Below are 16652 nucleotides of genomic sequence, written 5' to 3'. Positions count from 1 at the left end.
GATCAGTATCAGTATTATTTCCATGGCCTACAGCTTGACCCTGAGGAACATCATCATCACTATCTGAGTCTGAAGCTACATGTGGCCTTGTCTCCTTAACATCATGAGACAGCTCAAAACTAGAAAGGTTGCGTATATATGCATCAAGCTTTTCACCATCTTCAAAATTCTCAATAGTCTGATCTTCAAGGAATACCACATCTCGGCTTCTTAAAACCTTCTTGTCAACTGGGTCATAACACCTGTATCCCCACTTTTCATCACCATACCCCAAAAATATGCATTGTCTAGTTTTTGCATCTAGCTTAGACCTCTCATCTTTTGGAACATGCACAAAAGCTCTGCAACCAAAAACACGTAAATAGTCATAATTAACATCTTTACCTGACCAGACGCTTTCTGCACACTTATTATTCAATGGCTTGGAGGGAGAACGATTGATCACATACACTGCAGTGCTCATGGCTTTAGCCCAGAAATGCTTAGCCAACTTGGCATGAGAGAGCATACTCCTCATTCGTTCCAGCATTTTTCTGTTCATCCTCTCTGCCACACCATTTTGTTGTGGAGTCTTGGGCACAGTCTGTTCATGTCAAATACCCTGCTCTTTCCAATAATCATCAAATGAGCCTATGTACTCTCCCCTATTATCTGACTGCACCCTCATCAGTTTTCTTCCTGTCTCTCTTTCAACCAGCTTGTGAAAGACCTCAAACCTTGCTGCAACCTCATCCTTGGACTTTATAGCATAGGCCCAAACCTTCCTAGATGCATCGTCTATAAAGGTTACAAAATAAGAAGCACCGCTTATGGATTTAATCTTCATAGGACCACAAACATCTGTATGGACTAGTTCAAGGACATTCTTTTTCAGTTCAAATTTTGACTTACTGAAGGAGACTCTGTTCTGCTTACCTTTCAAGCAATGCTCACAATTTTCAAGATGAGCATGCTTGGGATTCAGCAACTCATTCTTTTTGATCAAAACATTTAGCCCCTTTTCACTAATGTGACCTAGTCTCTTGTGCCACAACTCAGAGGATGACTCCATCAAAACAGAATATGCTGCATCATAGACAATTTTCAAATTGGTCTTGTATAAGGAACAACATTTCTTACCTCGTGCAACAACCAATGAACCATTGCTTAGCTTCCATGCTCCACCACTGAAAACATTATGGTAGCCTCCATCATCGAGCTTACCTGCTGAAATCAAATTCATTCTCAAATCAGGAACATGTCTTACATCTCTCAATGTCATGAAGCAGTCCATGTTTGTCTCGATTCTAACATCACCAAGACCAACTATCTTGGACACACCACTGTTACCCATGCGAACCTCACAATAATCACCAGCTTTGTAGGACTGGAAGTAACCTTTGTGTGGAGTAATATGGAATGAGACACCTGTGTCAACAATCCATGATGTTTCATTTTAAGATGTGCTAAGACAAGAGTCTTGATAGTTAGAAGCATATGTTAGTTCACCATCTGAAGCATAAGTAGATGTCTCTACACTCTGTTCTTTCTTTTCTCTGGGCTTCACTGTACCCTTCGCTTTATCATTTTTAAATTTCCAGCACTCGTTTTTCTAGTGACCCATTTTTCCACAGTAATGGCTAGCACCATCCTTCTTTGGAGCTCTAAACTTGCTTATAGACTTGCCCCTGCTCGAACCACTTCTATTATCCTTTGATCTTCTTCTATCAGCCACAAACATATCAGACTTAGATGGTTTATCCCCCTTTAAATTCTCCTCATCAAGTAAGGAACTGGTGACAAATGCCATGTTGACTTTACCATTTGGTGCTGAGTTGCTGAGAGTGATAATAAGTGTCTCCCAACTTGCAGGCAAAGATCCAAGGACTAAAAGTGCTTGCACCTCATCATCAAAGTTTATCTTCATACTACTCAGCTGATTCAAAATATTTTGAAATTCATTCAAGTGCTCAGCAATTGATTTATTATTAATTTACTTCAGATTCACCAGCCTTCATACCAGTGCTGCTTTATTCCCTACTGACCTCCCAGCATAGAGAGCTTCAAGTTTGCTCCACACACCATACGTCGTAGTCTCATTCTCAACATGGTGCACAACATTTACATTAACCCAGGAACGAATAAAGCTGTAGGCCTTTCTATCTGTCTTTTTCCAATCAGCCTTTTTTGTAGTTTCAGGTCTAACATCCTCATTTTCAATTGCTTTATTCAAATCATCTAAAACTAACAGATCACTAATCATCAGTTTCAATTGCCTGTAGTTTGTACCATTCAGACTCACCATATCAGGTCTAGATTTCCCCATTATTACTGCCTTAACAACTGACAAAAACCTCAGCAAAGAAACCAATTGATCTCTTCTATGAATTTTGCCAAATAACCAGCAGAGCACTCTGCTCCAATGTTAAAACAGATAACCAATCAATACTGCTCTAATACCACTATTGGGTTTTGCAACAGCAAAACTATGGATCTTCTTAGAAATCAAACATGTAACAAATCAGTTTCCAAATCGTCTATGATGAACAACAAATTTACCAAGAACTGAAATAGCACAAAGCAATAAACGACAACACAATATACGTGGTTCGGTCAAAATCGACCTACGTCCATGGGAGGGATAAGTTTCACTAAATCAAACAAATGTCAATAGTAGAAACTTACATGCCCTGCTCTCAAATGAAAGAAATGATTACACTAGGAATGATTGGACTACTCCACAATCAAAAGATCCCCCAATCTCTCTCTAGATAAGCCAAAGAACAACAAGAAGAAAACCAGAAAACCCTAGATCTGTAATTCACTCTCTCTCAACCTTGCTCTATTATGAGAAAAATACCCCAAAAAAGTATTTATACTCTAACCCATTTTCATAAAAGAAAACCCTGACCCGTTTACCCGGAATTTAAAACCCGCACGCAATGGCAAGGAACACCAATAGATGGTTGGTTTGACGAGACATAAGAGACATGTGAAAGTGTGATTGAGATTGATGGTTGGGTTGTCATGGAATAAGAGACGTGTGATTTGGATTCGTGGTCGGTAACATTAGGATTTGTGGTTGGTTTCCCAAGTGATAAAAATTTGGTAATAAAATTATAAATGATCGTAAAGTCACAAAATTAAAGATCAATTGAGATTGATGGTTGGTTTGTCGAGGGATTAAAGACATGTAAGTGTGAAAGTGTGAGGTTATGAGATTAGAGATCGAGTATGATTGTTATTTGGTTTACCGATGAATAAGAGGTCAGTAACATTCGAATTATCGGTTAGTTTGTCGAGGGACAGGATGTCGATTCAGGTTGGTGGTTGGTTTTCCGGGAGATAAGAGAGGCGTGTGAATGTGTGGTTGAGATTGGTAATTGATTTTTCAAAAGATAAGAGGCATGTGAAAGTGTGATATCACGAGATGGAGATATTTATTGGGATCTGTGATTGGTTACCGAGAGATAAGAGAGGCAATTGAAAGTGTGATTGAGATTAGTGGTTTGTTTGTTAGGAGATAATAAGCATTTGAAAATGTGATGTCACAAGATGAAGATGTTCATTGTGATTGATGGTTGGTTTAACGAGAGATAAGAGGCGTGTGAAAGTAAGAGATCACGAAATGAGAGGTCAATTGAAATTGATAGTTGGTTTGTCAAAGGATAAAAGACTGGTAACAAAGAATCGTAAGGTCACGAGATTATAGGTCAATTGTGATTGGTAGTTGGTTTGTCGAGGGATTAGAAGCATGTGAAAGTATGAGGTCACGAGATGAGAGGTTGATGGGATTAATGACTAGTTTGTCAAAGGATAAGAGGCAGGTAAGATTGAGATTTGTGATTGGTTTGCTGAAGGATAAGAGGTCGGTAACAAATGATCGTAAGGTCACGAGATTAGAGGTCAATTGTGACATCACAATATTATAAATCGATTGTGATTGTTAGTTGTTTTTTCAAGGGATTGAAAACATGTAAAAATATGAGGTCACGAGATGAGAGGTCGATGAAATTAGTGGTGGTTTATCAAATGATAAGATGTTAGGACTTAGATTCCAAAATCTGACATGTTTGAAACGATATTAAAACACAAGAAGACACATATTTATAGTGATTCACTCAAAATAGTTATAACTTCAACCGCCACCAGATTTCACTATGAAAAAAAAGGAATACAAAATTTTTGTCCCACACATTATCTCTCTAAAATTCTGTCTTTTTTTTCATGTAAACTCTTCCAATAGCATATTTATAAGGTAAATATTTAGATAATAAAACCTAAATAACTCTTGGTTAGGTTCAAACCCAAACTTAAACACAAACCAAATAATTTTATTTAACTCTTAAAGTTTATAATAAGTGTAGGATTCATAAGTCAAAATAAGAGGTCGGTAAATCGCGCCCAAAAGAATTCAAAATCATGCGTGTTGTCGTCATGATGATGCTAGGCGCGGATAATTTGGAAAACAAACAAAATCATGGATTTTGGGTCATTTGTTGTTGAAGAAATCTGATAGAATCTTCAACTTAAAAAAAATCACCTACAACTATGAAGGAATTAAAGTTGGTTGAACTCGAAGAAGTAGTTATCGGTTTTTTTCTAAATTTTAATTCCTAAGTTACCCTTTTCTTAATGGGTATATATAGGATTTACCTCATTTACTTGGGAGAAGGTTATTAATATGTTTAAAAATCACACTTGAGAGCAATAGAGAGACTTGAAGAGAAAACAATCAATTGAAGAACAATTGGAAGGTGATTCCGGCAAACTTTGAAGATTCTGACAAGTTCATCTTCAATCCAGTTCTTCTTGTTTCCTTTGTTGCATGTAGGTCTCTCTTAGCACATTGATGTTGTAATTTATGTAGGCTGTCGGTTCAGAACACCAACGTCAAAGTTATGTTGATCTAACATTTTGATTTTATTAAATTTTGGTTTTATTAATTGATGAATTATTGTTTGAATACTTGTATGTTTGTTGGTTAACATAACGTGATAGTGTCTTAAGATAGTCGAGTCTAGTTATAGGAAGAGGCTAGGCTATGGCTAACCTCGATTCTAAAAATTATATCCGCTAGAAACATCAAAGATTGGTCACCGGATAAAGAACTGTAGGTCAGTTCTTTGGTGATGTTTCCAAGCGATTCTTAAGCGTCGCAATGGTACAATCAAAATCTAGGCAATGAGGATTGCTTCCGTGATATTCGTGAGATCGTCACGTCATTGGAGAAGAAGATGCAAACGGTAACCGCCATCTATTTTTTCAGATATGTAGATGAACTCTCTTTATGTCCTTTGTTTCATGATTCTCTTGTCTCAAAGAAATCTCTAGAGGTCACCCATGCATTGGCGAGACTCTATCCCTCCGAATCCCGGTCTTCCAGAACATTGGAGAAGCTAGGACGAAGCTCCATCGACGAAGACGACATCCGGAAAGAACGGAGCGTCCTTTGTTCGTCGACTCTGGAATCCAACATTTAGACAAATGACAAGACGAGGAAGAAGGACGACAGGCGACAATACTTAGTTGGAGAATCTCCCTATAAGACCTCGGGAACCAACATCCTTTTGTTATTTCCGATTCCTCCAAGTTCTATGGCGCAATCATTTTGGCCCTTAGAACTTTCTTTCTTTTAAATCCTGGGAAGTTTAAATGCGAAAATAATTCTAAATTAAGAATTAATTATACACCTAAACTTCCAGCCTCATGCAATTTTAACCCCAAACTTCCAAAATTGAATTATTTTCCGAGAATTTGAATTCATTTGGCCCTTAGACTTTTTTCAACGTTTAATTCGGCCCTCCAACTTTATATTCATCCAATTTTTGATATAAAGTTTCAATTTCTAACTTTTTGGGAAATTCCTTAAGACTTGTTTGGATTTCTTTATGCCAAAAAATATTATTCTTTCAATTGGAGTCTTCAAACAATTTTATAAAAATCCTAAAAATTCAATGATGGTCAAAAATAATATTTTCCATAATTTTTGGGGCCTCTTTGATAAACGGCTTATTTTGGAACGATTATATGAATTTTTGTTGTAGGTTCATAAAAATATTTTGAACACCCTAGAATTTTTTTGAATTTTCGGAACACTTTTGAAAAAAAAAACTTGGTTTATCAGAGTCATATCGAGCGAGTGTCTTGTAACCCCCAAAAATTTTATTATCGAGAGAAAAATGTTTATAAAAATATGTTCGACATGCACAAGAACTCTTGGGATTTTCCAACTCTTTTAAGAAAATTCTCAATTCGGTTGTTGCATACTTCTGGGTTCCAATTTTCCCTCTTCGTTTTTTTAATCCACATTCCCGTGAACTGGTAAAGTTCTTTATGCGCAATGATTCACAGTCTATTAACAAGCAAACAATCAAATAAACCATCAAATGCGAGAATTCATATTGTGGTTCACATGTGTGCCCAATGAGCGTATTCGGGGATTCAATTCATCTTCTTTAAGTCTAAGAAAAACTAACGAGAGTCCATAATCACCTTTGGACTAAATATAGGAAATTATGTTTAATAGACTTAATACACGATAAATGAAAATTCAAGAATTCTAATGGCTTTGTGCTAACCTTCATTGGAATATAATCAAGAGCTATGATTACTCCTTCTTGATTAAAGACAAGTGTAATGCCTCAAGACGAGATGATCCATCTCCCGGCCCCATAGCTTAGCATGTGCTACAACGAGGCGGACATGTGGTAATATGGGGGAAATATCATATCACGGGATGACTCGAGGTTCAATGTGTTTCAACCTTGGTTTGCATGTCAAACATCTTTTAAAATAAAACATTTAGTTTTTAAAAGATTTTGGTAATACTTGGAGCGGTAAGAAATTATTTATGTAAATATAATTAATTCTTTATTTAAATTTTAAATAATCTGAGACACTAAATAACAATTAACTTGAACCCGATTTAAATTAATTAAATATAACTAATTTAAAGATTATATATTTGAAAAATAAGAGTCGCCAAGGGTTTTTTTGAAAATCAATAAAATGATATGTGTATAAACATATTTAGACCTGAGTTTCTGAAAAAAGTGGTTCATAGTCTTTTTAGGCTTGGGAAAGGGCTTTCGCGCTATGTACTACGCGCCCGCTAAAGGACGGTTTTAAAAAAAATCTTTTAAAATAAATAAAGCATGGCTTTTATAAATCCAATTATAGTAGTCTAGAGGTCCTAAGTAAGGATGAACTTTAAATAATTGTACAAAAGTTTTTAAATAGGTGTGTACCGGTTTTACTAGTGTTTAGATTTAACAAAACCTAAAAATGTGAAAGGAGAATGTTAGAATTTAAAAATAAATTCTAAACGGGGTCTTATCTAACATATTGTTTTAGGAAACATCCTAAAAATATAATTTTCTGATATTTCGGGATTATTTGAAAATGTGTCCGGGTTCCAAAATTACAAAAAGAATTTTGAAAAGTAGAATCAAATAATTCTTAGGACTAGAGTCCTAGGGTCTGGGTTCAGTTGGTCCGATCTAGGTTCGATCGGACTCGGTCAAGACGGGGTGGTCCAAACTAGGGCTCGGTCGCATAGATCAAGGGACTGAAGAGCTCGGTCTTGGGATCGGGAGGCTCGGTCCCAAACTCAGGTGGCTTAGTTGAAGACTGGGGAGGCTCGATCATAGGTCAAGTGTACCGGTCTAGGTGCTCGGTCTTAGGGCTAGGTAGTTATCGGTCTTAGGTCTAGGGTTAGGGCTATGTTTACTGGTCCTAGGCTAAGCGAGGGCTCAGTCCTAGGGTTGGAAACATCAGTCCTAGGTTAAGTGAGGACTCGGTCATAGGGTTAGAAAACTCGGTCCTAGGGTTAACAAACTCGATCATAGTTGAAGAACACCGGTTTTGGTCATCGATCCTAGCTGAAGAACACCGGTCCTAGTCCTTGGTCCTAGATGAAAAATACAAGTCGTAGTCCTAGTCCTCGGTCCTAACTAAAGAACACCGGTCCTAGTCCTCGTTCCTAGATGAAGAACACCGGTCGTGGGTTAGAAAAATTGGTCCTGGAATTCTCAGTCCTGGGTGCATTTTCTCGGTCCCTACTTAAGATCATGACCGAAATTCACCGACCCTAGGCTAAAACCTTAGGACCGAGTGTTCTTGTTTTGGTTCAAAATTTCAGAAGTCCATAACTTTTGATTGGAATCTTAAAATCATGATCCGTAAGCTACAATAAATTCATATGATCATGAAGAACACGAGCGATTTTGAAGTCCTTACAATGATCAATTTTAAAACACCATTTCTAGGTCAAATTTTGGGATCTTTCAAATTAAGCCATTTCAAAGTCTGATTTTTGTTCCATTAACTTTAAAATGATGAATATAGTTGATATTAACCAAAACAAGAACATCATAACATCATTAAAACAATTTTTAAAGATAGAATCAAAATCCAAAAATTTTTAAAAACAAAATTTGATCAAACATGATCAAAGTTATGAAACTGTTACTTGGAATTCATAAATAACATGTTAACAAACATGTATAACAATTAATTGGATCAAAAAAATTGAATTAAAATCAAGAACGCATAATTTCAAATATTCAACTTTTAAGCTTAAATTTCAAAATTTTAGTTTTATCAAACATGGTCAAAACATGATTACAGTTATTTGGAAATCATTCTAACATGTTAACAAACATGTATAGCAACTAATTGAACCAAAAAAATCCGATTAAACTCAAGAAATGAGATTTAAAAAAATCTAATTTTTAAATATTAATTTTCAAATTTTTTGATTAAAGTTGATTTGATCGATTCTCTTTCAACAGAAAGTTCATAAAAGATATGTATAATGATTCTCAACAATGAAATCACACAATCAAGCTCAAGAACAGATCAAATCCGATAAAACAAGAAAATTTTGAAAAAAATTCAAATTTTACTATCACAGATAATGATACAAATGATATGGATGCATACCAACAGTAGGAGAACACTCCTGGGGTGTGTTAGTAACTATTCAAGGGCTTGGATCAAGATTTGGATTGTCAGAATAGGTTTTGACAAAAAAAAATCACCGGAATCTTCAAAGCTTGGATTCAGGCGATGAACTTGGTGATTATTGGATTGTTGTTTTATACTTTGGCAGTGGAAGGGTAATGGGCTATTTATAGTGCCTCTAAGGTAGTCGAGGATGGACAATTGAATTTGGATTTACCTTCTTTGATCTTACCCCTAAATTGTGGCAGCCTTATCTACGACAGGATATGGTTGGAGGATAAGGGGGAAACATAGACACTAACAAGGGGGAGTCTTGGCCGAAATTTATACCATGAGCTGAAGCTTCTAGAAGAATCGCGTCGGCGAGGTCGTTATTCTAGCGAACCCTGCGTCCTAGCGAAGAAGATGCTTGAAACAACGTTGTTTCGGCTAACGACGTCTACGTTCCATTGGGCGATTAGTGGCTTAACTAACGGGGTTAGTTAGTCCTGTTAGTTGATCTGGAACGGCCAATTGCGCACTAGATCTGTTGTAGCAGGGGTGTGGTGCGTTCTGGGCTGTTGGATGAGATTTGGAATGCTAGTCTGATGGTCTAGGATCCTGCTGTAAAGATTTAACAAAATTTCTACTACATAGGATTATTCAATTTTATTTTTATTTAAAAGATGACTAAAAATCGATTTTTAATCCCTTTTAAATATATTTCTTCACAAAAAATTCACAAAAATATTTTTGAAATCATAATAAAAATTATTATTATGATTTTTTTTTTGTATTTTTCGGAATTTTGAGATATTTTAATTAATTGGTTTAAATCATGAATTAAACATAAATAATGATTAAATCAAAATTAAATATTTTTAGCCGCTTCTTTGGTCTATTTTGGGTAAAATAAATACAATATTTTATCCTCAAATTATTTTTGGAATTTTGTATAATTTCCTTAATTAAGGTTTAATTATCACAATAATTAACCCTTAATTATGATTTAATTCATTCTTTAAGTTATTTTGAATATAAAAATTCAAAATATAATTTTAATATTATTTAAAAATATGGTAAGTCAAATTTTCATACTTACAACAAGATTATGGGTTTTCCACAATCAAAAGAATTATGAACTCGTGATGCAATTGTGTAACGTACTTTCACAAACAATGGTCAACTACATAGGAGTAGAGACTATCCTACGGGATAGGCACGTATGAGTTATGACATAGCTGCTTCGGCCCTTTCTTCATGCGTAACCAAGCCTCAAACTCATAATTCGTAAATACTCTATTTTCTTTCTTGAGTTTCTTTGTGAAATACCTAAAGTGACGACTCTTAAAATCAACTGGAATATTACATTTTAAACACATACTATCTTGAACCTGTATGGGCCAAACATGAAAGATCTATGATATATAACTCCACTTTGGTTCCTTGTCTCAATTAGATAGAACAACATCTTATACGGATAGTTCTTTAATCTACTTTTTGTGAGATTCGAGGAGAAGGTAAGTCACAGGGTTTTATAGAATAGCTTTCATAGAATAAATATTTTTCTAAAATATGTATGGGTTGTGTTTACCATTTAAGTCCTTTGATACGTCCCCTCCATGGTCGGAGCACTCGAAAGGATATGTAAGACATGGGACCGACAACTTCGGATCACACAAAATGCTTTTAAAGACGGAGCATTCGAATGGATAAATAAAAATTAGGATTAGATCATTCATTCGTTAAAATAAAAAGACGTTATTTGGACCTTAAAATTGGTAGACGCTTAGGATGTAAAGGGAGAGAAGATCTCGCATACAAAAAACATTTCTTGGGTACGTGGGGTGGTGAGAAGATTTAAACGCGTACAGTTGAATGTTTCCAACAGTTTAAGAAAGAGGATAATGAAGGAGATGAAAATGATGACAATGACGACCACAAAGAGTTGAAAATTGTTTATTTCAACTTTGTAAATGTGATTTTTATTTATCTTAACAACATTATATATGCTAATTAATATTAACAATTACATATTAAGTCTGGAACAAGATTCGCACAACGGATCTTGAACTACAATTCGACGAAGACAAAAGATTATTCTAGTATAAACTCGCTTTTAAGGACTTCTTTATGAACTGTCAATTTTACTTTAATTCTCTTGGAGTGGAGCTTTTTCTAGATGAATTATGTATTTACCAATCTAATTTTGTTCGTGTTCTTAGTCTCTTAACGCAAAATTTTAGAAGTTCTTTCAAATCTATTTTGGTTTTGATCCATGTTCTAAGTTGCTGTAAATAGCTATCACATTCGAGAACAAGAGGCTCATCCTTGAGTTTCTAAGGAAGGTACTTGTTCCAATGAAAAGTCACGACGATAAACAACTAGTCTCTCAAGACTAAAAGAGAAAATAACTTACCATTACATATACACCTTTTCAGTCAAGATATGTCCAATTTGTCGCGAAGATCTCATATGTCTATGTCGAAAGTTCCAATAGTTTATGAAAGAGGATAATGAAGGCGATGAAGTCGATGACGACTATAAATAAGTGAATATTATTTATTTCAACTTTGTAAATGTTATTTTTTTTATCATTGCAACGCATTAAGATTATGCTATTTAATATTAACAATCATATATTAACTTTGAAACAAGATTCACACATCTGATTTTGAACTGCATATTCCACGATGACAAATGATTGTTCTAGTATAGCCCCCCTCCTTAAATGACTTTTTTCTGAACCTTCAGTTGTATTTTGATTATCTACTTTGATTATCTTGGAGTGGGGCTTTGTCTAGATGAATTATGCGTTTACCATCCTGATTTTGTTCATTTTCTTGAGCCTCTTAACACAGAATGTTAGATGTTCTTTCGAATCCAATTCGATTTTGATCCATGTCCTTCGCGACTGTAAATAGCTATCGCATTTGGGAACATGAGGCTCATCCTCGAGATTCTAAGGAAGGTTGTTCCAATGAAAATTCGCGACGATAAACAACTAATCTCTCAAGATTAAAAGAAAAAATAATTTACCATTACAAATATACATTTTCAATCGAGATATGTCCGATTTGTCGCGAACATCTCATATTTCTATCGTCGAAAATTCCCATCAGCTTAGGAAAGAGGATAATGAAGACAACACAAACGATGACGACTAAAAAGAGGTGAATATTATTTATTTCAACTTTATAAATGTGATTTATATTTATTCTTACAACACAAATCCATTATTCTAGTTAAACGTAATACACTTACTTTTTTTTTTACATAGGAATTGTACTTATTGAAGTCAAGTAAAAAAAATATTATTTATGTAGTTTATGTATATATTGATTTTTTAAAAATAATAAGAATTATAATATTTATTTAGCGGCTAGCCGGCTATCCGCTATTATAACAATTTTTTTAAATCACACTGTCCGTGTTATTAGATTTTAGAGAATAAATTTTATCTTGAAATAATATTATTAAAAAAAATGAATAAAAAATGCAATAAATAAAGGAATAACTTGACTAAACCAAAATTAATAAAAAATATAATAAAGAAGTAAACAAATGTAAACTTGGCATAAAATTATTAAATAATAATCAAAGTGATGTTCTTATTTATAAATAGTAAGAGTTTGATATATCAAAAGTATGTTGAAATTTTGGGAGATGAATGAGATTATTTAAATTGTTTATATTAAATAATTAAAATATTATAAAAATTAAATAAAACGTTTTAATATTTGAATAATTACTCTTCAAAGACTAAATATAATAATAATAATTAATATCTTGCTTTCTAAAAATATATATAATTCCTGAAACTTCTGGAGCTTATCTAGACTGCTCTTTAATTGTACACAAAGAAAGCAGAAAATAAATGGATGATCTTCAATACTTGTTGATCATTTGTTGCTCTATTTGGTTATATTTAATAAAACGCAAATTTTCCAAATTTAAATTGGTTGTTTTATTTTTTTTTCATCACAACATCAAAATTCTTTAAATGAATAATGGTGGAAAATATATTAAACTTCATCCCTTTTAAGCACTCATGGCATAAGCCATCACATCACCCCACCCCACCTCATACACTGAACACAATAGAATTTAAGAACGCTGGAATCGGCACATTGTCAAAACCGATCTCTTTGTTCTCTATCACTCGGGTTTGCCTCTCACATATTGGCCTCATGCCATGACAACAGCCGCATATCTCATCAATCGGCTCCCAACATCAATTATTGGGTATTAGTCACCATATTCCAAATTATTCAATATTTTCCCTTATTATCATAAGTTAAAGTGTTTTGGTTGTTTGTGTTTTCCCTGAATTAAACCATATGATAACCATAAACTTGCACCAAAGTCTACTATATGTGTTTTCATAGGTTACTCAGCCGATCAACATGCATACTTGTGTTTCGATCCAACCACTGGAAGGATCTACACCTCTCGCTGTGTCAAGTTCGTTGAATTTGAATTCCCGTACAACTTCATAGGCTTTCAAACCAGTCCGAGTATAGAGCGACAACAAGGCACACTTCAATTCTTCATATTATATCCCATAAACCATCTCATAGTGAGTACCACCCTAAACCCCCATAGGAGGTCTCGGCTCCCCCACCCTTCTTTGGCCACTCCGAGTCCCCTCCCTCACCATCTCCACAATGTTCTGTGCCACCATCTCAATCCGTTGTCAACCCTCATAGGAAAACCCAACCCAATGAGAATGACATCATCACCCGATCTAAAAACAACATTGTCAAACCCATCAAGAAGCTTAATCTTCATGTTCAATCCTCTCTTCTACTCAAACCCAACACCATCACCGAAGTTATTCGCGACCTTGATTGGCGCTCAATTATGCAAGTTGAGTTTGACACCTTACACTGCAACAACACTTGGGAACTTGTCAGTCGGTCCTCTACTTAAAATTTGGTTGGCTGCAAATGGGTTTTTGAATCAAACAACATTCGGATGCTTGATTGATCGGTACAAGGCTCGACTAGTCGCAAAGGTTTTCAGCAATGCCCTGGTTGAGACTATACAAAGACATTTAGTCTGGTTATTAAACCGGTCACCATTCACATTGTTCTCACACTTGCAGTTGATCAAGGATGGTCCATTCGCCAACCTGATGTCAACAATGTCTTTCTTCAATGGATGCTCAAAGAGGACGTATTCATGCTCTAATCCTTGGTTTTATCAACAAAAGTTTTATGCAGTTGGAGTGGTGAGTCGATACATGCAGGAGCCAAGGAAACCACACCTCGAAGAAGCGAAGAAAATTTTGAAGTATATTAATACCTCGCTAGATATTGGTCTACTATATGAGAAAGATGCGAAATTTGTCTTGCAAGGATATGCAGATGCTGACTTTGCTGGAGATCGAGACGATCGAAGGTCCACATCTGGGTTTGTTTTTCTTTGTGGAAACACTAGCATATCTTGGAGTAGTAGGAAACAAGGATCGGTATCCTTGTCTACAACAGAAGCAGAATACAAAGCATCAACTCACGCAGCACAGGAGTGCATATGGCTTCGTAGACTCTAGGAGGATTTTCATGTCAAGTTTGATCATCCAGTTCCTATACATGGAGATAATTTGAGTGCTATTAAATTGACTTCAAATCCTGTGTTTCATGCGAGGACAAAACATATTGAGTTGGAGCATCACTTTATTCGTGAAAAAGTATTAGAGGGAATCATTGAGATGGTTGCAGTAAAAAGTGAAGACAATGTTGCTGATATCTTCACAAAATCACTTCCTAAAGGTCCTTTCGAAAATCTACGATCTAAGTTGGGACTAGTTCATCGGGCTCTATCAATTTTCAATAGACAGATTCTCATTCCAGTTTTGCTTTTCATTCTCTAAATTTTCTATTCACTTTCATATATATTCTTCACTGTTTGATCATCGAGTCCTGGTTGTGACTTCGTTACAGTTTCCTACTACTCCAAGATATGCTAGTGTTTCCACAAAGAAAATAAACCCAGATGTGGACCTTCGATCGTCTCGATCTCCAGCAAAGTCAGCATCTGCATATCCTTGCAAGACAAATTTCGCATCTTTCTCATATAGTAGACCAATATCTAGCGAGGTATTAATATACTTCAAAATTTTCTTCGCTTCTTCGAGGTGTGGTTTCCTTGGCTCCTGCATGTATCGACTCACCACTCCAACTGCATAAGCAATGTCAGGCCTTGTTATAGTCAGATAAATCAAACTTCCCACAAGAGCACGATAAGGACGAGGATTTGGTAGACATGTTCCTTCGTCTCGACTAAGTCTGGGATTTATGTCGAGAGGAGTATAGCTCTTTTTTCCATCAGTCATACCAAATTTTTCTACCAACTTCTTTGCATAGTTGATCTGCGATACAAACAACCTTTATCGAAATTTTCGATTTGTAGACCAAGGAAGGTTCCAAGTTCACCAAGTTTCTTCATCTCAAAACGAAGCGAGAGCTCATCTTGTAGACGAGCAACCTCATCATAGTTACTTCCTGTCAAGATTATGTCATCCACATAAAGAAGCACCACCACCATCTGTCCTTGACTCTTCTTTATAAACAGACTTGAGTCGGATTCTGAAGCCTTGTATCCACAAAATTGAAGATATTCTGCAATCTTTCCATACCAAGCACGCGGGGCTTGCTTTAATCCATATAGTGCCTTCTTAAGTCTACAGACCAATTGGGAACCATCAGTCTTCTCGAATCCAGGTGGTTGTTCCATATATATTGGACGATCAAGTTCTCCGTAGAGAAATGCATTCTTGACATCTAATTGCCACAACTTCCATCGAGAACTTGCTGCTAAGGCCAACACAGTGCGAATTGACGTCATCTTCGCAACTGGGCTAAATGTCTCCTCGTAATCTTCTCCATACTTTTGTGAGAATCCTCGAGCGACCAATCTAGCTTTGTATCGATCTATGCTTCCATCAGCCTTTCGCTTGATTCGATACACCCACTTACATGTGACTGCTTGAGTATCAGGAGGCTTCGGAACAACGTCCCATGTCTCATTCTTCTTGAGAGCATGCATTTCCTCCTCCATTGCTGTCACCCATTCCTTGACATTTTTTGCTTCATTATAAGAAGTGGGTTCTTCGTCGTCTATTGCGTTTGCCAAGAAACAAGAGAAGGTTGTTACAAAATTATCATCCCTAAATCGAAGGGGCCTTACAATGTTCCTTTTTGGTCGAGATTCCCCATTCTGTTGTTGACTTAATTCTTCCTGATGTGGACTTCCTGGTAACCTTTCACCTTTGGCTCCTTCATCGACTGAATTATCTTGAGTTAAGTCAGGGCTCCCCCTGTCACTATTATTACTACAGGAGCTTCCCATAGACGTGGGAATGGGAAGATCAGTCTGAACAGTTTCTTCAACATCCTTCATATAGTACGAAGAAATTTCGTCGAAAACAACATCTCTCGACACAGTGCATTTGTGAGTTGACGGATCCATACACCGCCACCCTTTCCTTCTCTGGTCATAGCCGACAAACACGCATTTGACTGCCTTCGCATCCAATTTGCTCCTTCTCGAGTCTGGAATATGGACATAACAAGTAGATCCAAAAACTCGAAAATGTTTAACATTTGGCTTAAAACCAAAAAGCATCTCGAATGGAGATTTGAACTCATTTGGGCTAAGCGGAACTCGATTGATGACATGAGCAGCACAACTCATGCCTTCTGCCCATAACTGCCTTGGTATAT

The sequence above is a fragment of the Impatiens glandulifera genome, chromosome 1, assembly GCF_907164915.1.
Source record: "Impatiens glandulifera chromosome 1, dImpGla2.1, whole genome shotgun sequence".
Lineage (NCBI taxonomy): Eukaryota > Viridiplantae > Streptophyta > Magnoliopsida > Ericales > Balsaminaceae > Impatiens > Impatiens glandulifera.
Note: the sequence above shows the minus strand (reverse complement) of the source record.